Source organism: Tachysurus vachellii, chromosome 21, assembly GCF_030014155.1.
Source record: "Tachysurus vachellii isolate PV-2020 chromosome 21, HZAU_Pvac_v1, whole genome shotgun sequence".
Classification (NCBI taxonomy): Eukaryota; Metazoa; Chordata; class Actinopteri; order Siluriformes; family Bagridae; genus Tachysurus; species Tachysurus vachellii.
This window is the reverse complement of record NC_083480.1, coordinates 9,326,804-9,350,291: the sequence shown is the minus strand read 5'-3', so window position 1 is coordinate 9,350,291 and position 23,488 is coordinate 9,326,804. Positions and strand designations below refer to the sequence as shown.

The 23,488-nt window shown below is 36.4% G+C and overlaps 1 protein-coding gene across 1 annotated transcript in view; it reads right to left on the bottom strand.

Moving 5' to 3' along the window:
- csmd2 (CUB and Sushi multiple domains 2) overlaps positions 1-23,488 on the bottom strand; it is a 250,762-nt gene that overhangs the window by 216,911 nt on the left and 10,363 nt on the right. The window lies entirely within an intron of this gene.

Here is a 23,488-nt window from a genome sequence, read left to right as displayed (position 1 = left end):
ACATATATGCCCTTCCTATAAAGAAATACCCATCTCCTGATGGTAAATCTTGCTCTACAGTAACAGCAGGCTCCATCATTTCATTATTGGCTTTGCATTCTCCTTCACTTGTCCAATCACTTGGTTGAGACAAAAATAGTTAAGAAGGATGCAATTTGGTGCTCAGGTGACAGGTACAGGTTCAATGCAGGAACGTCTTTCTACCTCAAAATAAAAACGAGATTCTATCTTTATACAATGTCTGGATTTTATCCTACACTGAGTAATATCATTTTATGCATCATTTGGATGCATCAGATGCCTCACGGTGATGATGCAAGGCTCTCTGTCAGCATCAGCACCGCTGACGTTCAACCTCATCATCCTTATTAAAAAAAGCAGCCATGGGTGAAGTCAAGCTGAGAAATCCTCCAGTTTGTTTAGATTCAGGGGTGAGACATATCTCTGTCGCTACTGAATGTCATGCAAATTGAGCATTTCAGCATGCAGTCACTCTGACTCCTGTTTTGAAAAGAAATAAGACAACAAACAGAGCTGCTTGAACTGTTTTATGGAACTTTATCAGTAAAAAAAGGAGCGAACAAGAGGATAGAGTCAAAGCGAAACACTACTTATCACCAAATAGGCCCTTTTTCTGAAGAATTATTGTATACCCTTATCTGTGACAAAAAAAATAAAAAAGCACACACAGGAGGACAAAGTTAAGTGATATAAATATATAGCTTTACTGGAGGGCTTTCAGTCTATTTGCAGCAACCTGGGATTAAGGTAGAGAATGGCAGCTCTCTATTACCATGTTTGACTGTGTTAGAAGAATCAACTCTCTACAAAACACATCCAACACACTGTCAATCCAGCCTCCCACATGGGCAGTGTGCAGAAAGACCTCCCCGTGCAGACAGGGATGTGACATAGCCCTCTATTACTCTATACGTACTGAACATGCAGCTCTCCACCTTTCCAATAATACAAGCCAAACAAAGCTCTATCCACCCTCACACCTCCGGCAGAAGGCAGGCAGGGCAACATGGCATTCTGTCACTCTTACACGAGCGCACAACAGGTGGTGTCAGGTTTGATAATGATATAAGAAAAGACATTTTCCAAACCCTACCACATGCTTCTGAAAAAAAAAAAAACAGTGTACGTTACACAGGCTAGTCAATACAGCAACATGTCATAAGGACTTGAAAAAAAAAAAACAGTTTTACAGCCAGTATTATGGATATTAATGGTTGTTATATACAATATAATTTCAGCTGAATGCACACACTTGTATTCACAACATGGACTGTTTTACTGCAGGAGTTAGCAGGGTATCATGTAGTTAGGGAATTAAATCTAGTTGCACATAAGTCATGTTTTTAATGTTCTCACCCAGTTGCCAGAAGTGAGCACGTACTGTACAGCAGTTGACTGGAATGGAGACTAACAGAGGGTGCAGCTTTCAAAATTTGCTAGAACATCAATATTTATTTATTTTTTTACTAACATTCCTTCAAAATAGTATGTTCATGACCGCCTCTAAATCATAGCCCAAACTTTAATGTTCCTCATGTTTCCTGTACATTTTATTTGAATAGAATTATTCTGTTCTATTCTATTTTGTGCTATTCTATTCTATTCCATCACCATCAACACAAGTGTTATTTTTGGATATATATATTGAGTGAAAATATGAGCAAACAGATGTGTATAGTCTAAAACCTTATACAGCTAAGTGAAATTTCATAAAAGTCACACAGACTTTTATTAAGTTACCAGCCACAGTGAACTGGACATTATTTTATTAATTGATTTCATTTTATACAGATTTTATTTCAGATACAAGCTGTTAAAATGTTAAAGGTTGCAAGCATTGTGAAGCATGTTATGTGGACTCCATCCTTTTCTACAATGACAACACTCTTCAGAAATGACAATTAAATACCAAGAATATTCTTGCCACAGCTCAGTAGGCCAATAACCTGACATTTCCTTTGTTTTTGTCCTTAAATTATCACAACAGTTAGTAAAAATAGAGTCATTTATGGCAGTACTCTCATTCATCCAATATATTAGAAGCAAACGCATATGCTTACTAAACAGATGTAGATTTTAGCTGCTCATAACTGCTATACTGAATTAATGTATATACAGCACAACAATCACACCACCGACTCAAAGAGGTCTTTGTATTGACATAACCTTATTATGCCTTGTTAATCGAGCTTCATGGCAGCTATGTAAAAGCCAAGCCCTTCTTATATAGAATATTGATATTGATCCAGGTGTTACTGCATCAGCATGTACACCTTAGAGGTTGAAATTCGTATGCAATGCTAATCAATATTTTGTGCCTGGGCCTCCATGGGTAATTAAATGAAACACCACAACACATTTGCATAATTGCAATAAAGAAATGTTTACACACTGGGATATATGCGGTGGCGATTATAATTCAGTCACAATGTTTTTCCATCTATCAGCATCATGAAGTGCCGAAGCTACTTCAATTTAAAAAAGAAATAAAATCTGATATATCCTATAGCAGCAGGAGTTGTGTTGTGTATCCCACAGTTTTCAATTCAAGGTCCTCAATCCCAAACAGCTTAGATAGCTCTGTTGTAATGTATATGTAATAAATAAATATATGTAACATAGAAAGTGTACAATATACAAATATCTAGTATGACATTAGACGTAAACTTTTTTGAAATTCACAAGGATGCTGGGATCCATGATGCGCATTATAAACTATTATTTAAACCACAAAAATGACATCTCGATAAGAGAAATGAGTTTATTCTTCAATAATAATGGCAGATAATTTTGCTCATTTCAAGCATTTATTTCTAGAAAAAGGCAGCCTTTTTATGCCAACAAAAAGATTCGAAGTGACAGAAATTTGCTTTCTATTGTTATTTAAGCTTACAGTATGTGGTCACATTTTGTTGTCAAACTGAAAACTTGCTTGAACTGAAATAAGTTTCTCTTTCCACAAAGGAAAAAGGAGAAAAGTAATTCCATTCGATTTTCAATTCAATTTAATTGTAAAGTGCTTTTAACAATTCACAATTTCTCAAAGCAGCTTTACATAAAGTATAGAAACAGAATAAATAATAATAATAATAATAAGCAAGCCAGAGGTAATGGTTGCAAGGAATAACTCCCTGAGATGATATGAGGAAGAAACATTGAGAGGAACCAGACTCAGAAGGGAACCTCATTCTCATTTGGGTGACACTGGACAGTAAATAATGTCCTTTCTAGAACAGTTTGTATTTGAGTGGAATTAAGCAACCAAGAGGAACTAATGGTTCAGCGCAATTTCCGAGTTCATTACTCTTACGATGCAGGACAAAGGCGAGTGAGGATCCAAATGCAGATAGTTTAATTATTCAAAACACAAGAAAGCAGCTGAACAGACAGGCAGACAGAACAAGGCAACAAACAGGGCTAACAGGAAACGGGAACAGGCACTCCAACATCCAACATGCAACACGACCAACACCAGGGAAGTGAACAAACAGAGTATAAATAACAGACAGGAACCAATCACAGCGCAGAAACAATCAGAGACAAAGACAACACACCTGAAGGAGAGAAGGAGTACAATTAATGTCCATGGAAACCAAAGAGTGGGCGGAGCAAACAATTAGCCACAGGGAAAGACAGCAGACAGAAACAGGACAGAAACACAGACAGACTCATTACAATTACATACCCAACACTATTTCCTTCCTGCCAAAATCTTCAAATGATCGCTGATGAAGACCCGACCGACCGACATCACAAAGCCGACCGACGTAACAGCGACTCAAAGACTCAGCCCCGAGGCTCAGTCCCAGGCTGTGTGTGCGGATCTATCTCCAACATAGTACACACCATGCAACACGACTCCAACCAGCGGTAGGGAATCAGAATAATACACTTATTTCATATTTCATTCCAGTTCCACCAAAAGCTGCACCACCTACTTGTACAACTTTATATTATTCATAACATAACTCTCCTGAGCTCTTTATTAATCAGCATCGTTCAGTCTCTACCTCTGCACCTGAGTATCTCACAGCATGTTATCACAAATTTCATCATCACCTTCTATTGATTCAGATCATCTCAGTTCATACAAAGTTCAGTGAGGAAATATTTGCTAATTAATTCAGTCAGTTCTGTTGGCTGCACCTCTTCAAGGTTATTTAGATTTTTTAAAACGTTGACTGATCAGTCTGTGTGTGTGCTCGTCTCTGTTTTGATCCTCTGACATTTTTCAGCAGCCATAATCTGATCACAAACCAAACTGATGAGACTGATATATGATTATACTGTTGCGCTGCGATTCAAGAACCTGATCAAAGATTCACTGTGCGAGGAAATCTCGCTGAGATAACATCTTCAGGAGATTGACAGGTTTTACTGCTGTGTTTGTTAAACCCAACATGATCTTTACCCAACATGGGCTTTCTGGCCAGACATTCAAGGCAAGGATAAGACGTTACCTGAATAAAACATTTTTTTAAATTATATTATTGGCCAAAAAAAAAAAGAAAAAAAGCTTCCTCATTCGTGTGCCTGTTTTCCAGAATTTATCAGTAAATTTCCTTGCGTACATCTTTGGCTGGGTTTTGTTCCTCTTTCTTCTATCATCTGTGTTCCTCTGTTCAGTTTGTCTATACATATGGACCTGTACAAAATGGTATCTTCTTTGCGACACAAGACAAAGCCATTAATTGATTTTCAGTAATGATTTTATGGTCAAAGTCACAGTGGACCAGGTGGAGCTTATCCTGGAATCACTGTGTGTGAGGCAGGAATACATGCTACAGATGATAGGACAGCGTGAACGCACACACATTCACAAACTCTTTCACACAAACGCAATTTAAAGTAGTTAAATCCAGAGATGGGGGACTCGAGTCATGTGACTCAAGTCAGACTTAAGTCGCAAATTTGAGACTTGAGACTTGCTTGACAAATATTAAAAAAGACTCGAATTGACTTTGACTTGACATTCATGACTTGAGACTTTCTTGTGACTTGCACATGTGTGACTTACTCCCACCTCTGGGTAAATCTACTTACTGGCATGTTTTTACAAGTTGGTAGAAAAAACAGAGAGCTCTGGAAAACCAAGTGAGTAGACGAGTTGCTCTAAACACAATTGATCTAACACCTACAGTATCCCACTCCTGCAAGCCTGAGCACTTTAAACCTCCCCATACCTCCATACTTGCCCATCTACATCACAGCAGGCATATTCATACACCCCCCAATCCCCCCCCCCCCCCCACACACACACACAGACACATACACAGTTTGTGTCGGTCTTACAGAACAAGATAATTCACCACTCATTGACCCTGAGAACAAGGAGAATGCAGAAAAAGAGGGAAAAAAGTAACAAAGGATGAAGAAAGCAAACAGAGTCAAAAGTGCATTAGAGCAAAAAAGAATGTGTCAGAAGAGAGAGCGAGGAGCTCATGTCATTTACAAAAGCATCTTTGACAGCCAACCTGGAATCAAGCTGAAGAATAAATGAAAAATAAAACCAGTAAACGAGTGTCCTGACTGTGGCTCTTTATTCTTTCTGGTTTACTTTGACTGGGAGGGCTATTTATCAGAAATAGGAAAGTATCTGAAACTTTTTAAGGCCCTGATTAATATTGTTTTTCCATCCAATGTAAAAATAACAAATGGAATCTAATTTATGTATGCATTTTATTATTTATGCATTAAGCTTGATAAAGAATGAATTTTAACACGTGTACAGAAATAAACGGAAACTCTTTTTCTGATTTTTTTAGAAAGATTAATCATCAATATAATGTCCATAAGTAATTCCTTGATTCTCAATGCATGATTTACAAATCATGACTACCAGTCCATACAAACCATGGCTGAGTCCTTCAGGATTCATTTGATGGAGTCAAAGCACAAGAACACATTTCACTTCCTTTAGGCTACTGTTTTCATTCTAATGTAATAATAAACTAGTTTTCTTACCACCTAAACCACCAAAAAATAAAGAAATAAAGGGATAGAACAGCCCATGGGCTCATAGTTCCTTAACACAAACAGTATGATGGGCATGAAGCAACTGCTCAGACCTAGAAAAAGCCCTGATCATAATGTTCATGATGAAGTATCTATTTTTCAGGCTAATAGGAAGACACCTAGTGGCATGTTTGCATGCAGGGCCAGAGAAAGCAAGCAAGCAGAAAAATCATCCCTTGTACACAAGCCACAGTAGATTTGAACTCCTTCCCTCCAGCTGGAGTTTCAGATCAGTGAGTGAAACCACCAGACACCGGAAACGATTCTTTCCACATGACTTATGAACACTTAATTGCCTCACACACACGTGATGACTGTGTTAGTGAAAGTATTGGATTTTGTGTACAAGACGCAATAACTTTTCTGTGCAGAATTTATCTTTGTTACGTTCTCCTCTGTTCCAAATTTCTTTTTAATTCACAGTGTAAGACTTAAATAATGTCTGCAATATCAGCTCGGAGCAAACGCATTGTTGTCTATATCCACGTATTTATTATTTATTCTAATGCGTAAGTGCTCAAATTAGTTGAATACTCTAGTACACTTGACTAATAAAGCCGGGTTCTGATTCAAATGACACTGCTGCTGATTGACATTATGGCAAAGACGGATGCACGAATTCTCTCTGAATATCTTCTGCACGCCTTAATCGCAATCAGCAAACTAATTAAAAAATACCTGCAGACAATTTACACGCACTAAACGTGTCATGCTTCAGCCTTTATTTCATCAGTGTTGTGAACGGTTGAGTAACATTATAAAAGAAGGCTGGAAGCATGACTGAACTCTCCAGACTACATTCATTAACTCGTCACAGAATTGTGAAAAAAGAAAACAATCAAGAAGTAATTAAACATCAGATATATTAAGGCAGTGTCCACATTTACCGTGATGGTAAACCTGTAAATAAATAAATAGATAAATAAATAGATAGATAGATAAATAAATAAATCAATCAATCAATAAATCAATCAATCAATCAATCAATCAATCAATAAACTCACAACTGTAAAAGTGTCTATTTCTGGGTCACAGATAATAAATGCCATTGATATAGCAGGTTATGTACAGAAGTGCTCATGATGTTTATGACTTAGCTCTGAGCGCACTTCATTACAAGCAGAGAGGCTTGATTAAAAAGAACACAGCATCCAATTAAATGCATTATCACAAAGAACACCAAGAACAACACATCGAAGGTTAGCTTTTAAATTAATCCTGGGGGTTTTCAAAGGAATTGCCTGTTTCATGCCAAAGCCATCAGATAAAGACAGCTAGTAACAAAGGAAACCGGTTTGAATGTATTTAAAATGAAAAATAAACCTAGTCTTTCTGAGCTAATTTACCATGGAGTAATGTTTTCATTCATGATGACGGGAAAATTCTGAATGAATACAAATTTAGGACTATGACGTAGATTAAGCGTCTCAATCGCCTTTAATTAGCTACACATTTCTTTCAGATTGTGACTGCGCTCGATGGCTTTATGAAATTCAAATGTAGGTGTAGGTATTAATTAGAGGCTATCAGTAGGATTTTGAACATATTATCAAGCTGCACCTAAGCATAGCTAGAGGGTAAATCAATCAAATGTACCGTAATTAATATAAAAGTGACAGCAATAGTGATCACAAAATGAACAAAAATCTAACATGGAAGGAATGGAGCTTCATTAAAAATGCAGTATAATGACAAGCAAGCATAACAAGCTTTTCCATGAAGAGCCTTTTGTCCTGCGTGTCTTTGATATGTAATGTGTCAAAATGACATGCAACCTATTTGAGTAGTGCAGACATTCAGTGGTGACTCTCCAAAATGTTCATTGTCTGCTGAATAGTGTTCAATCTGCTGCTAGTGCTCTTGTGCTAAGCTGTCTACAAAGTTGTGTGTTTTGGAATTAAGCTGTTTACTAGGTGGTCTGTGCATTTTCTCATATATCCTTCGTCATGTGAGTAAAACAATTAATAAATAACTTCCACGTAACTACACGTAACACACTTTCTTGCCCTTACCTCTTTATAGTGAAACCTGATCTGTGAGACTTGTTGAAGAGAGTAAAGAGCATATAACATTAAACCCTGGTATTTTATGGATAGAAGGCCATGGACTCAAAGCTATCTCAAATTATTACATTATTATTATGAGGTTCAGTCTGCTAGTCTGCTAGGTAATGTCTGTAATATTCAAAATTATTATTGAAGTGGTATTAGCCACAATATTAGCGTTCTTCTAAAGGCTTTTTAATGTGCTAAAATATTTAAAGGGTTGTAAAATCAGCATGTAAACTAAATCTATATCGCAAGGGTTTCTATACACTTTCTGTTAATCACAGCGCATACATTCAACATAAACAGCTCAAGTTCAAGTCTGCTCTTATCTCTCGCCGCAAGACCTTAGAAATATAACCCAGTGATGAAGGCCATAAAAACATGAGAATAAAAGAAAGTAGAAAGCTTTAAGTTTTAATAATATCAGCATTTGTGTGAATCACTGGAGGAGAAGGCCATGCTAAGCTTTATACTTTATATAATACTTTTTACCTACAGCTTCGTAGTTAACAGTAAGATTTATTTTTCTAGATTTTTCCTTTATGATAAATCATTCTAAATACTAATAGATTTAAAAATAGAAAGAGAAAAAAACAACAACAACAAAAAAAAAACAGCCTGAAAACCAGTCTATGTTCTTTGAAGATACAACACTGCTCTTTAGTACAAACGCCTGATCGTAATTAACTGCTGTGGCCTCTCTTTCCAGAAAGTAGAGAGTAAAGAACTAGATTAATGCAATTATTTCTGGTAGGTTGTTTTATTTATAGTCTGGTAGCTATGCTGTTCTGGCGCAGAAGAGCTGTTGGACATTAAAAGTTTAGAAGAATTTCTAACTTTGAACGGTAATATGTTTATAACAGGACTATTTTTATCAGTGAAGTGGCTTATTTTTAGCTAAAATTGGATATAATATTACTCAGTGTAAGTAATCTCACAATTTTGTTTACGAGAATACAGTTCTACCGTTTTTACTTTTTTTGAACAGAATTTCATGAGATGCAAATAAGTAAAGAAGTAAATAAAATAAATAAATAAATAAATAAATAAATAAATAAAAATTCAAACAAAGGTCATGTTAATTAGCATAAATGTACCATTCACTGTTTTATGAAATGTTCCCTGCTATATTTGGGTTGCAGCCATGGAACATCACTCAGATAATTATATGAGACCATTTCCATGGACCTACATTCAATGTACTTAATTTGATTGACAAACAAGTTGGTTCTATGTGAGATTTATGCCCTATACTGTACATATGTAAAAATGGAGAAAACATCCCATGCTTTTATTATTTTAATTCCTAAAAACAAAAAGCCTGTGTAACTATGAGAAAGCACCACAACATTCAAATGATGTGCCTGAAAAAAAAACACCCGGCTCCAAACAAAGGCCCAAGAGCGTTCATCCCGCTGTTCGAAAATTGCTTACTACAACCAGGCCATGACGTCAGGAGTGTGTGCGTGTGTGTGTTTGTGTGTGTGTGTGCGCAGGAACAGCACATTTGGAAGTCTTCCCAGGCTGGCATGACGACGTACCACTCACAGTAATGTATAATTAGCCCTCTTCATCCATTCTGCATCTAAGACTGCAGGAGACAGACTAGACTGTGGCTAACCTCAAGAGACGCTTAACAGTAATTTTCACTTTGTAAATTCTGAAATCTTTCTTTCAACATAATCTTTTCCCCACAATGGGGCATTAATGTTTTTTATGGGAACTATGGGAGGATTAGCACGTGCATTTTCTTACAGTGCTGTAGTAATAATGATAAATAAACTGTTAGCCTACAGTTTCAGCAAGACATAGTTGCTAAGAAAGGAGAATATTTACAGTATGGAAGTGTTTTAACTTTCAGACTTCAGTCCTCAATTTCAAAAGAATCCATGGATGCTTGTTTCTTGTTTTTCTAACCATCGTCCTTTATAATCTGGCCCAAAAATGGCATAATATGGAATCTGTGCCATATTTCGGTGTGTCCATGTTCAGTATTGAATTCCTTTGATTCCTTTGAAACTCCATAGTGGTGATTAATGACTCATATGAATGTAAGCTTCAAGGGCATGCAGGACTTTAAGAACTTGTAGTTTTTCATTAAGTATTTTTGTTTTTATCTAGGCTATTACAAGCAAAATCTTTTTAGTAAAGTTCAGCAAAAAAAAAAAAAAAAACTTGGGGTTTGGCACTAATGAATAATCATTTTAAATCTCATAGTTCATTGCAATACATATAAAATACATATTCCACAGGTTGATGACAATAATTTTATCAGATTTTTGTCAAAATTTCATACATTATAATTTTTTTTTCATTCATGTTTATGTTCGATTAATTTATGTACATTTTTCAATTTGTGCCAGATTTCTGCTTAACAACAGATAAATATAGGTTGATTGGTATCTCTGGAAAATTGTCCGTAGTGTGTGATTGCATGAGTGAATGAGAGTGTGTGTGTGCCCTGCGATGGTTTGGCACTCCGTCCAGGGTGTATCCTGCCTTGATGCCCGATGACGCCTGATATAGGCACAGGCTCCCTGTGACCCGAGGTAGTTCGGATAAGCGGTAGAAAATGAATGAATGAATGAATGAATGAATGAATGAACAGATAAATATTATCAAGAGTTTCATCTTCTGTACTATGTAATTATTAACAAGAAATTATTTTGTGGTAATTTTGTGTAGATAATCTGCCTACACTTATTAATCACTTTATTTAATCACATCACAAATGTGATTAAATAAAGAAATATCTTTTGCATTTGTTTTTAATTCACTGCTCACATTCAGTAAGTGGTCAATGTCTATGTTAAAAAAAAAAGAAAAAACTCCATGAATGAGTTCAGTGTTTGCGTCATGATTTTACAGAAATCTATATGTAGTTTGTTTGAGAGTTCAGTCTTTCCATGTGTATAAAAGAGTTTGTGCTGTCACTTGTCTGTTGTTACCCCAGATAAATAATAGCAAGTACCCAAGAATAATAGATTGGAAATACAATAATTACAGTAATTATTTGAATTCTAGTTTTGTAATCAGATATTCTCTAGATTTCAGTTTCTGATTTAATTTCCTGCTCCTTTTTTCCACAGTTATGTTCAGCCTGTTTGGTGTTTGTAATAGTCAAGTCCAGTAATTTTATTTCTTTTTTCTTTTCTTTTCTATATTTAGCAGTGGAGCAGCAATGTTGCCCATCCACACAGCTTCCGTTTGGTTTTGATCATGGGTAAAGCCAATCCCTAACACTCTGCTTTATGATAACTGTGGAAAAGGGAGAAAAAGCATGTCGAGGCCTTTTCAGAAAGTGACATAATCTCACAGCTCACTGGAGCAGCTAACATGCCTGCAATGGAAATACAAAGTATTTAGGCTAGAGTAAAAAGAAATAATATATATATATTTTTATTATTATTATTATTTTTTTGTTTGTTTTGATTATTACGTTCTGCAGTTGAATTTGAACAGGCTATTTCAGTAGGAGTGTGTCAGGAACTCTGTGTGACCGTGTGGGCTGAAAGTCTTACCCATGGCTTAAACTCAACATTTAGCAGTTGAACCTTTTGGAGTGCGTGGTTAAAAGCCACAGCATGACAATCCCAGTGTTGCATGCAGACATTTTTTGTGAGCCAGACTCCAGACGAAGTACAATGGTATACAGCTTATCTAAACCATTTACATTTACATTTCGGATATTTGATTTTTGAGCGTTTGAGTTATGATATAAAGGAGCAGATGAGGGTTAAGCAAGCTAAAGGACCTAAAAGCAGGCGGTGCTGGAAATTGGCTGACAACCTTTCAGTCAGAAACGCAAATTTAGTCAACATGCTACGTTACGCTATGGTTATACAGTACATCCCATTCTACCATTCCTAGGAATGGGATGCTGGTCTACCACAGGACAATATGCACACACACACACACACTCACAGTGAGATACAAACTAGACTAGCCAATTTACCTAGCAGTGCTTTTTTCTGGAAGTTGAATGCGAGGGAACCCAGTGGAAACTCACGCAGAGGAGAAATCTAAAGGCAGAAACTATTTTTATAATGCATTCCTGTGCTAGCCTATTTTTGTAATTTGTTGAGCTTAGCTAGCTTGTTTGAACAGAATATAAGCTGAACATGTTGTAGTTTTTGTTTGTTTTTTCTTACAACATTTTCTCTCTTATTTGGTCAATTCTCAAACACCAGCAAACGTCCTCCTATAACACAAGCAGGGTATTTGTTGGCTAACACGTGTTTTCTCTGATGGCACAGAGCCATCTTGTTGCACCTTTTCAAACTGTTACTTGTTCTACATCACAAGGTAGAGCATAGCATATTCAAAGAAAAATTATATTTAATAATAGTAATATATGAGCTTATAGATGATCAAAATTGCATGTGTTTGACAGGAGAATAGAGTATACATCCAACCAAAGAGCACAGCCAGTTTTCTCCCAAGGCTCTCCCTGGCCACAAATAACCATTACATCTCCTAATGAAAAGCTGGACATACAATAGAACACATGCACGGTATGGTACTGAACCTAACTTTTAAAAAAATCTATCCGAATAGTATTTTTCATCCCATAGCTCAACCCATAGTATTTTTCAGCTGATAGATCTGTATAGCTGCTACAGATGACAGCACACCTGTCTGATAATGAGCAGCCTGTGGCATTTAAACAACACTGGATGTGTCCACTCCCATTTCTTTTCTCTCTCCCCAGCAATATGTCACTTAATTCTGTGTCACACTACACAACTCTCTGTTCAATCATGTTTAACCCCTTCCACCCTAGTCAACTCGGGTTCCTACCTCGGGTCACGGGGAGCCTGTGCCTACAGTATCTCAGGCGTCATTGGGCATCAAGGCAGGATACACCCTGGACGGAGTGCCAACCCATCGCAGGGCACACACACACTCTCATTCACTCACGCAATCACACACTACGGACAATTTTCCAGAGATGCCAATCAACCTACCATGCATGTCTTTGGACCGGGGGAGGAAACCAGAGTTCCCGGAGGAAACCCCCAAGGCACGGGGAGAACATGCAAACTCCACACACAAGGCGGAGGCGGGAATCGAACCCCCAACCCTGGAGGTGTGAGGCAAACGTGCTAACCACTAAGCCACCGTGCCCCCCATTCTTAGTATCAGAATTATTTAAATCCACCTTGTAGTTTTTTAAGATATACTTATTTTAATTTGAGCATGTCATTTTCAAGCAAGAGGCTCAAAAATAGGCCTAGGGATGAACAGGTTAACCTTAATTCATATTTTATTAAAAACTTTTCTGGGCACCAATGACACCATGATTCATCAATGCTGATACATCTAACGCTGAATGACTGAGTTCGGTGTCTCCTGAAGCAGTGTCCCTGAGTTACAATGCTTGTTTAATACCAGTGATTTTTTTTATTTATTTATTTATTTTAAGTCACTGCAAAATCTCTGCAAAAAGCTCACTTCTCTTGCTAAAAAAGAAAGCTAAGCATTTGGCCCAATATGAAAAAGAACATTTAGAACCTGGGAAAAGATCCAAATCTCTCCTAAGTTCTCTTTATGCTATCATTTGGCAAACCCTTGCATTTAACGCAAGTTCTATTTTTCAATTACGGTCTCCCCTCTTGCACCGAAAGCTTTTTACCTTCACATGAGACATTCTGGTAGAACCGCTAGCTCCTTAATCACTTATCTAAAATGGATTTTCAACTTGTTAAATCTTTTTTTTTTTTTGAAAATCTTTCTTTTAATGAAATAGATTTGGCAGTCATTACCACAAAACACATTTAAGTTGTCACATTTTGGTACAGGAATTTCATTCTTCATATTTTCTTGTACTGTTGGCTAAAATCTTTTCCTTCATGACAAAAAAAAAATCAATAAAGAAATAAATATTTAGAGGAGACTCACAAAAATAACACAAATGTTAGATACCAAGTGATTTTTTTTCTCTCTCCATAATCAGCGATTCTTAGATTTCTGAAGTGTGTGTGTGTGTGTGTGTGTGTGTGTGTGTGTGTGTGTGTGTGTGTGACTCTCAAACTAGAGAACCATTTACTTTCTCTAAGATGCATAACAGAGCAGGGGTGTTTAATAATAACAAAAATCAGTGTACTTGCTTTCAAAAGTTGGAAATTAAAAGACACAACAAATAATATAAAAAAAAATAATCAGAAAGTCTGTAAAACCTCCATTTGTTGTCTAATATGTCTAGCTCAGATAGACATATCTTCAGTTCTGGTGAGCTACCTTCAGCTAAATCATGGATATTGGAACAGCTTTAACCGATCCCTTCATCGAGCATAGACTCCATAGCTACAGAAAGTGCTATTCTCTGTAATAGAACAACTTTGACTTTAATCTTGCAAATTTTCTTTAGTTCCCATTATTTGCTGTGCGTTTCACATGTTCACATGTTCTCAATTGGGATTCTTTTTATTTGGGCTGGAATTTGTGAGATCATAGCTGAAGATTTCTATAAATTCCCAACTACCTCTTCCGTCTTTTCCACTAGTGACAAATCATCATGCCCACCACCTCCTTGGTTACTCCCTAGTATACAATAACTCCTAACAGTCCTTATTGAGGGTCCTGGCTATTTAGAATATCCAGCTTAATTTATTCTTTTTCACATTTCTACGAGCACTCTTCAGTACATTTAGTTGGCTTTGTGTTCCGCAGTCTTAACGTTGCTCTATACCGACCGTGGCGACTATCACATGCCTTTCAGTTCATGCTCCTACATCATGCCACTATACTGATGAGTCTCAGGGCTTTTTTTCCCCCAAATCTATACATGTTATGAATCTACTCATCTACTCCTGCCTTTATAAGACAGTGGAAGGAATTTTTTACCAACTTCCTCCTCTCCGATCTCTCTACAGTACATGCATTCAGAGGTGTTTATTTTGCAAAACACCACTCAGAAATGGCTGATAAAGGTAATGCTGGTAAATTCAATTCACAATACAGTCATGCCACGTTTGCCAGAAGTGCAATTTCTCAGCATTGTCTTCCACCAAAGACACAAGGCACAATTTGAGAAAATGGAGAAAGATGCACTGTGCACTTTCCGATAGAAACTTTGTGCTTAATGAGGTTTTCTGAATGAAAACCATAGCTCAGTTTCTTTTTACTCATGTAACAAACAGTTGTTTTTTCCTTTCTGAGATCAATGACATGAGTCTCAAAATATAAATGAGAAGACTGTAGCTGTAGCATCTCCTCAGACCAGGTATATTCAACATACAAACAGGGCAAGTATGCAATAATTGTTGAAGATATGGCCGTGAAAAGAAAAGCGTGTGGTTCCATTATTTGGAGAATTGAAGGACGTTGGCAAAATGAGCAAATAAGGCAACATTTCAAAGGACTGAATACAAAGAGTGCTGTAAGTACTCTTTTTGACTAGGACTTTTTTGCAGTAGTTTATCAAAATGCACATTTGAGAGCTCGGACTACATTCATCATTATTATATTTCTTTTACAGGAATTGTGAAATGGATACCATTATGCACGTCTACAGAAAATGGCAAGCTCTAACACCCAAATGGACTTTTAGAGCAACTTAGTTGTGTTCTCAAAAAGCTGACATATGACATTAAACGTATAGACTCACATAAGGTTATACTGCACTGACGGCCATTCTGTGTTCTGAATCAGAGCAGAATAAATATTGTATATAGAGGGGTATGCATGAGAGAGAACAACAAAATGGCAGAAAAAATATGATTGTGGAGAAGTTATTCATATATTTAATGTTCCTGTGGGATGTCAAATACAGAGTAATCACTAAAGTGCCACAGGATATTATTTACTAATCAATACTACATATTTGTAGTAATAATACTAATTACTAATTACTACAACTTAAAATACTACTACTGATAATAATAATAATAATAATAATAATAATAATAATAATAATAATAATAATAATAATAATAATAATAATAATTATTATTATTATTATTATTATTATTATTTAGCAAAAGTGTAAGGACCTCCATTGAAGCACTTCGTTGTCTGTATTGTAAGAATCCTCACCACAACAATCACCTGATTTAATGAACAGTAATCAAATATTAGTCAAAATAATGCAGTCTAAATTTAGTCACGCCAAGTTTGCAATATAGAGTCGACATTGTATTAAGAACATGATGTCTTCAAACACTAAATGCAATTTATTTCACGCATTTCTACCCCCTTACCAAAAAAAATGTGTAGAAAGTGAATATAAAAATTGTACACATATCGATTGTCTTTTGAATTCACTGCATTTTTTCTATCTACAGTATATTCTATCTATAATGCGAGCATTTAGCACATATAGCACTTAAGCAGTGAATGGACATAAACTGAAACTTAGAGATGAAGAACTCTGAGATCTGATGCGCTGAAGTATGAGTTTAGGAATTAGCCTAATGAACAGATACTCAACGAGAGATTTTCAATGTAAAATTATTTGAATTATATCTCTGTATTATTACTGGAGTTTAGCTTTTGTCACTGCCGAATGTTGACGCTAAATTATAAGCTTGAATGTCTTGCTTAAACAATGTAGAACATTTCTATAAATATGAAGCATTATGTTAAACACTATGTAAAGGCTACAAAGCTGAATCAGAACCACTTGTCTGGCAACATGAACAGTTAATAATACTCCAATGTTTAACTCAATGAGCAAACTGCTTCAGGAATGTGTGTGATGTCACCTGGCCGGTAATATAATCACTGACTCAAAAAGCTGACACATATCACACACTGTAGGACATCTGCCACAACAACAGTGGGAGGCCAGCGTGTATGTTCTTAGTGAAGATAGACATATAATGTGTTTTACTGCTAAGTACAGAAGCTGTGCTATGGATGAACACAGAGTGTTAATCATTTGATAACAAAATTAAATATGGTGAAGTGACTCAATTAAATTAGAGAATTAATTAGATAAGATAATTAGTTAGTTCAGTTTTAACACTGAACTTTAAGTCAAGTCAAGAAGCTTTAATTTTTATGTCAGTATATACAACTGGTATACAGTACACAGTAAAATAAACACATTTAGAGTCAGTTCAGTATCTGGGTATAGAGTAGTCTGATGGTTTGAGGGAAGGAACTGTAACAGTCTGGTTTTCCAGACAGCAGCATAAAGCACAAGCATCATAAATACTACCAAAAACAAATTTGTTTTTATATCATCATCTTATATACATTTTTTTTGACAATATTTGTTGCTGAAATTGTGGATAAAGTTACCTATTTGTGAAGTTGTTTTTGCTAGCTGACTAGCACTAATATCACTGTTATTAAGAGTACCTACGCTCACTTTGAGCCACTGGTGAACTATCCAGATGCTTTAAGCCAAGTAGAGTTCAAATATCTCATCACTGAAAATAAATCTGTATAAACCTAACCTAATGTGGGGGATGTGGTAGCTTACTGGTTATGGTGTTGGACTACTGCTCAGAAGGTTGTGAGTTCGAATCAAAGGACCACCAAGCAGTTGCCCCTGAGCAAACCCCTTAACCCTTAATTGTTTAGCATTATAAATAAGAAAAATATCAAGTCACTCAGGATAAGGGCGTACATAAATGTAAACTCAAGCAACAACATATTAATGACAGAACTGTTAGCATTGCTAGCTGTTCTTGTTGCTACAGCAGCAATAATGTGAGGATGCTTGAGGTAAAAATTACATTTTGAACACCAACTCATTTTGCAGATAGACCTCAATGACAAGAGGGTTAAAAAACCCTTTTCTCTAAAACTGAACTTTTCTTTCTTCATATAGCATGTATCATTTTGTTACCGAGACACCCAAACCAGCCTGGCATTTAGAAAATACATCCGTAATGCTAAGCTCATTAGCGACACTGTAATAAATTCTGACCTGAATACAGTTCAAGTTTTATTTATGGTATTTCAATGGTTTCGATCTGTCCAATTTAATAACACAGGAGATAAAGGGAATTAGCATAAATTTATTTTCTTTCAAGTATCTTTCATTTTAGTCTTTCATAGCAAATCATGGCATTTGAATAATAATTAAAAGATTATAAAAAAAAAGAAAGAAAAGACTGCCACAGTGTAAATCCACAAAGACCAGAGAGAGTGAGGGAGAGGAAAATGCCTGAGAGAGAGTCTGAAATTGGATGGCTGAAAAAGAGATTTATATTTGTATTTTATGTACATGTGTGTTCGTGCAAGGCTTCCCCTTCCCACGCGGCCTCTCAGAGGAGAGAGTGGGTGTTCGTTGGAGAACACGGAGCCAAGCTCGATTTGATGTACGCCTTGGTTCTGAGGCTGAGCTCAGGAAACTGCAGGCTCATTATCTCTCCCCAAGATGGGCTTCCATGATACCAAACCCAGCCAGAAATGTTGCTTATTAAAGAGGGGAAAAGGCAAGACATGAGGGAAGGAGGGATTTTTTGCCCTTCTTAATATACAAGACACTATGGCCTTTTCGATATGACATCTGCTCTCAGATTAGTGGGGTTTTGAGGGACTAGATCAGCATGACAATCAACAGACTGTGGGCCACAGTGCCAAGGCTTATATATATATGTGTGTGTGTTATTTGTTTGAATGAGCAAGTACAAATGCTGCGATTTGTATATATTTATTAATTTTTTTGAACATGCCAGTGTAAATATTCCTAAAAAGCATTCAAATGCATGTTTACTATTGCAATTTATATTTCATTTGCTCTGGTAGATAAGAGGCTCAGCTTTATAATGTAAGATGCTGTATTTTTTGTACCTTAGAACTGCTGCCGTAATCATAAAGCATGTCCTGTGCTCGTTGCAGCATTACTATTAACAATATACTCATACTCGTAATGTTTTCAATGCACAATGTACTGACTGATTTGAAACCATAAAGCTTTAGAATTGTTATCATTTATAATTTCATTATCCAGTGTCACATTGTAGAGGATTTCCATTTGAGTCTGTTTCCACAGTCGTTTCCACAGTCGTTTCCAGAGATCAAATAGTTCAGCAGACGTATATCTGACATGAGACAGATGTCCAAAACATTCTTTTCAACACATAACACAGATGTCCAACACTAAATCCAACACATAACTTTTATCTGGTCATTTCATTCATCTAAATACTCTTATTTACCTTATCTTTTACGCTAATTCTCCTGTTAGTCATCATCGCTGATTTATTGCATTCGGCTATGTGTTTCAAATTCATCTCAAAACATGACAAAACTGTACGTGTGAATCATCAAGTATAGTCTGTATATTTATTTTCATCTTAATATAAACATGGGAATTGAAGAATTGAATATAGGTCAGGTACTATACTGTATATATACAAATCTGAACCCTGTCAAAATATTGGAATTGAACATCAAGTCCTAGAACGTAAGTGCAGCCTTTATCTAAATTGAAATTTCTTGCTGATGATGTCTACTGTTAAAAGCACTGCACAAATAATATAGAATCTTTGTGAACAGGAGCAGAGGTAAAGCCATCTATGGCTCTGCATTAGTCAATAACACACTACAGAGTTCCATCACATCAGGTCTGGAACACCTTCTTCCACACATACACACACATTCACATCACTTAGATCCCTCCACCATAACCAATTCACTTAACACATTCCCCTCGCTGCAGCACGGGCAGAAGAGAGCAGAGGGCTGCGGGGAGCACTTGTGTCTCACAGGGACATGAGAACACACTCTTTGATTCAGTGCTAGGATCGATTTAAAAATGCAGGGGTTTGTTTCAGCACACTGAGCCTGGAGAACATTTAACTGCAAATGCTTGCGTGTGTGTGTGTGTGGGGGGGGGGGGTGTTGTTCTTCATGTGGGGAATATTATGAGAATATTAAAGATATAGAAGGTAATAATGTGTGATGATATGCCTAATGAAGAGGCCCAGATGTATAAGTGGATTCCTTCACCCAGCTTGAAACAAAGATCTAATTCATTAGAGTAAGTGTTGTACTTAAGTCCGCCGCTCACACTGATTTCCGGACCATGCCATTAATTAGCAAGCTGTCATGCAATACCGCGTGTATGTGGGCTGACGGCTTCAACCAGTCAGTGATCGAAGGCATTTTGCAAAACAGAACAGTAAGATGATGTTATACAGTAGATCCTAGGTGTATAATAATTGTAATTTTTACCCTCAACACTAAGCCTGTATGTTTTAATAAGCTGTTAATGTGGCTTGCTTTGCTTCTTTGGCTGAAACTTTACCTAGCTATTAATATTCCTAAGGAAATGTCTAACCTTGATTAATATTAATTAAAATGGGCTTACATGATGGCTGATCTGTCTACTGCTTTAAATGGCAAAAGAATCGCATGGCATAGGTGCTCACACTGTGTCAGTGCCTCTCAACGAGTGGCTGTCAAATCCAAAATTAAATTTCAGTCATGTCACTAGTCACCTTCGGGTGAAACACGCTGCCAACCAGGCAAGACTTAAGCAGTAATGAAACTTCAAGAAACACAGAAAATAGTGATATTAAGGTGATTGGTGGAAACATTTCTATTACTCAAAATGACTGTTCATACTTATTAACATTCACACTAACCCCATGCAGCCATCACATATGAATGGTTACTGAGCAACACCTTGCTAATGACATAATGACAACAATGAAGCCACAGATTAGCTTTAACTTGCTGCTTATGATTCTGTTATTTTTCTCCTCTGTGTGAATACTCTTCTTTAATTTTCTTAGCTTTTTTTTTTTTTTTGGAAATAATTAAAATCCTTCTAGTACAAAAACACCAGCACTGCCACCTGCAAGAAGGTGAAAGGATGAAAGTCAGTAGGAAGAACCCAAACCCACAACCCAAACACTACATCTGCACCCTAAGAATATAGAATCAATGACATATTTGGATAACTTAGCAAAAATCCTTCTTTTTTTTTTCTTGGATTACAAAAAGCCCTTAATATGTTCCATATATTATGTATGTACTCAAAAGCATGTATTATGTACGTACTCAAAAGTTACCAGAAGCATGACCAGCAAGACCAAAAGCATAATTTACCAGCAGCAAGACTAGTGCAGTAGTTAATAATTTAGCAGGATATACACAGACGGATGACAAATGATAAACTAAAGCACAAACCAAAATAAAGTGGAAGCGTTAGTTGGCCACGAGCCACCAGAAAATGGAAACCCATTCTTCCAAATATATTCCTGCATCCGGTGTTTTGTTTTAAACTCTCCCAAAAATGTTTATTTAGTTTAGAAAGTGGTGACTGAAGGCAATAACGTATGCTTTACATCATGTTCATACTTTTCAAACCATTCAGTGAGCCCTCATATCTTGTAGATGGGACAGTTATATATTCTACATACTTTAACCATGTGCCCTCCATTGGTCGGCAGTAGTGCCTCCTGTAATTCAATTTAGATTAGTGATGATGTCATTTGTTAAATTCTAATCATTCAATTTATTGTTGTGTTATTGGAGAAATGAAATACTTCTGAACAAGCTTTTATTGGAAAATAGTCCAACACTTCAGGGTGGTAAGAGAAACCACTGACTATTTTGTGTCAGGCCCCATCGCATTTTATTACTTTTATTGTATTCGGAGTTCTATTCCAGCCCCTGATTTTGTTCATATCTTCTGAATATGGGTTAAATCACACCTACTGCAATGGTAAGTTTATCTCCAGTAATTTCATCACATCTCTGTTACGGAAATCTGTCCACAAAACCCTGTTTAAAACATAATTTGTCCCTGTGAGTTGGCGATGGAAAATCCTCATTCACAGCTTAAGGCTCACTATTAAAGAGGCTTTTTGCGGTGAGGAAAAGTATAATTGGACATTCTTAAATTTGCCTTCATGAATTTATCTTTGGCTCTGAGGGACAGACGTACTGCAGAACACAAAGGCTATGTGGGATTGATAAGGTTTCACTGGGTCTCATTATGGCACTGTCTTTAGTTAAAGTCAGGCCAGGGGCACGAAATCTATATATCACACTCTCTTATTCAGTGACACGTATGTAGGTCATGTGAGAAGAAGTGGCATGTAATTAAAGGGACTGGGAGACTCAGGTTGATCCATATGGTTCAGATAGAACCTTATTTAGATTAGAGTAGGTAGACTTATATACAGTGTGTGTACAGAGAGTGTAGAGGCTCTCTCAATCTCCCACTTGTTCCGTCACTTCTTATTGCTTGCCAAGAATGAGGTTTCCAATGACGTTTTCACTTAGCTGTCGGAGCAGGAGAACCTGATATTACCCAATTATGTAATATCAATAATGATTTCACATCAGTGCCAAATCAAGCCTACTACCTGAAGCACTGTTGCTTGTAGCATGGTGAGAGACCGAAAGTAGAAAAAAAAAAAGGTGTAGTGTGAGAGAGGCGCTCTCTCTCTCTTCCTTTACCATCTGAGGAAAAACTGATTTTTGTTGAATGCGAATATGAATATTTATTGTAGAATTGTAGATGCATTATTTACTTGAACAACATCAAAACTACTATAATATAATAGGATAAATGTGATAACAAATATCTCTATCTGTATTCTGAATTGAACTGGACGTGGGCGTCGATTTGACTGGTAGTGTACATAGTGCATGGACTATATGGAGTTCTGAATTTATAAATAAAAGCATTGCTCAGTAAGACAATGTTTATCTCTGGCTACTGGATCTGACTATAGAAAAGAAGAAGATGAATTGTTCAGTCTTAATAAAGTATTCATTCAGTTATATACATACCATTTCACACACACACACACACACACACACACACACACACACACACACACACACAAAGAGAGATTTATTTTGCCGTTGAATCAACAGCTCAGAGATGTCTGAGAAATTTGATAAAATGTTTTTCTTTTCTGAATCTGAAATAAAAGGCAAAGGTAGTCCTACTGAATTCAAAGCAATACTGGATATTGGGTAGGTCAGTATTCTGCAAAACAGGGATAACTAACTAGCAAATATGGTCCCAGAAATCAAACTCTGAATCAATGTCTTATTTATAGTCATGATATTGCTTATCCAGACCTTTGGAATTGGAAGAATGAAACAGAACCCTTTCAAGAAAACGTGTGTTGAATCCCACTTGCTATATAGAAAAATATCACTAAGTTCACCCTGAAGTGTGCTTCAGCTGTCCTTGAAAAAAAAAAAACTAGGATTTATAAAAGTAAAATAAAGTTTCTATCCTAACTAATATAATTATTTAGGTAAAATAAAGTTGTTCTATAACTTTTGAGTTTATTATGATTTATTCATGCACAAGGGCCAGTTGATTTGTGTGGAGAAAAATATGGTACACTTGCAGAATACTTGTCACATTATAAAATGAGGGAAAAAGATTAAGCAGACGTGTGACTCAGGAGAAACATAGAGTCTTCATCATTATTGACTGGAATGGCTTAACTTCAAGATTACTTTACAAT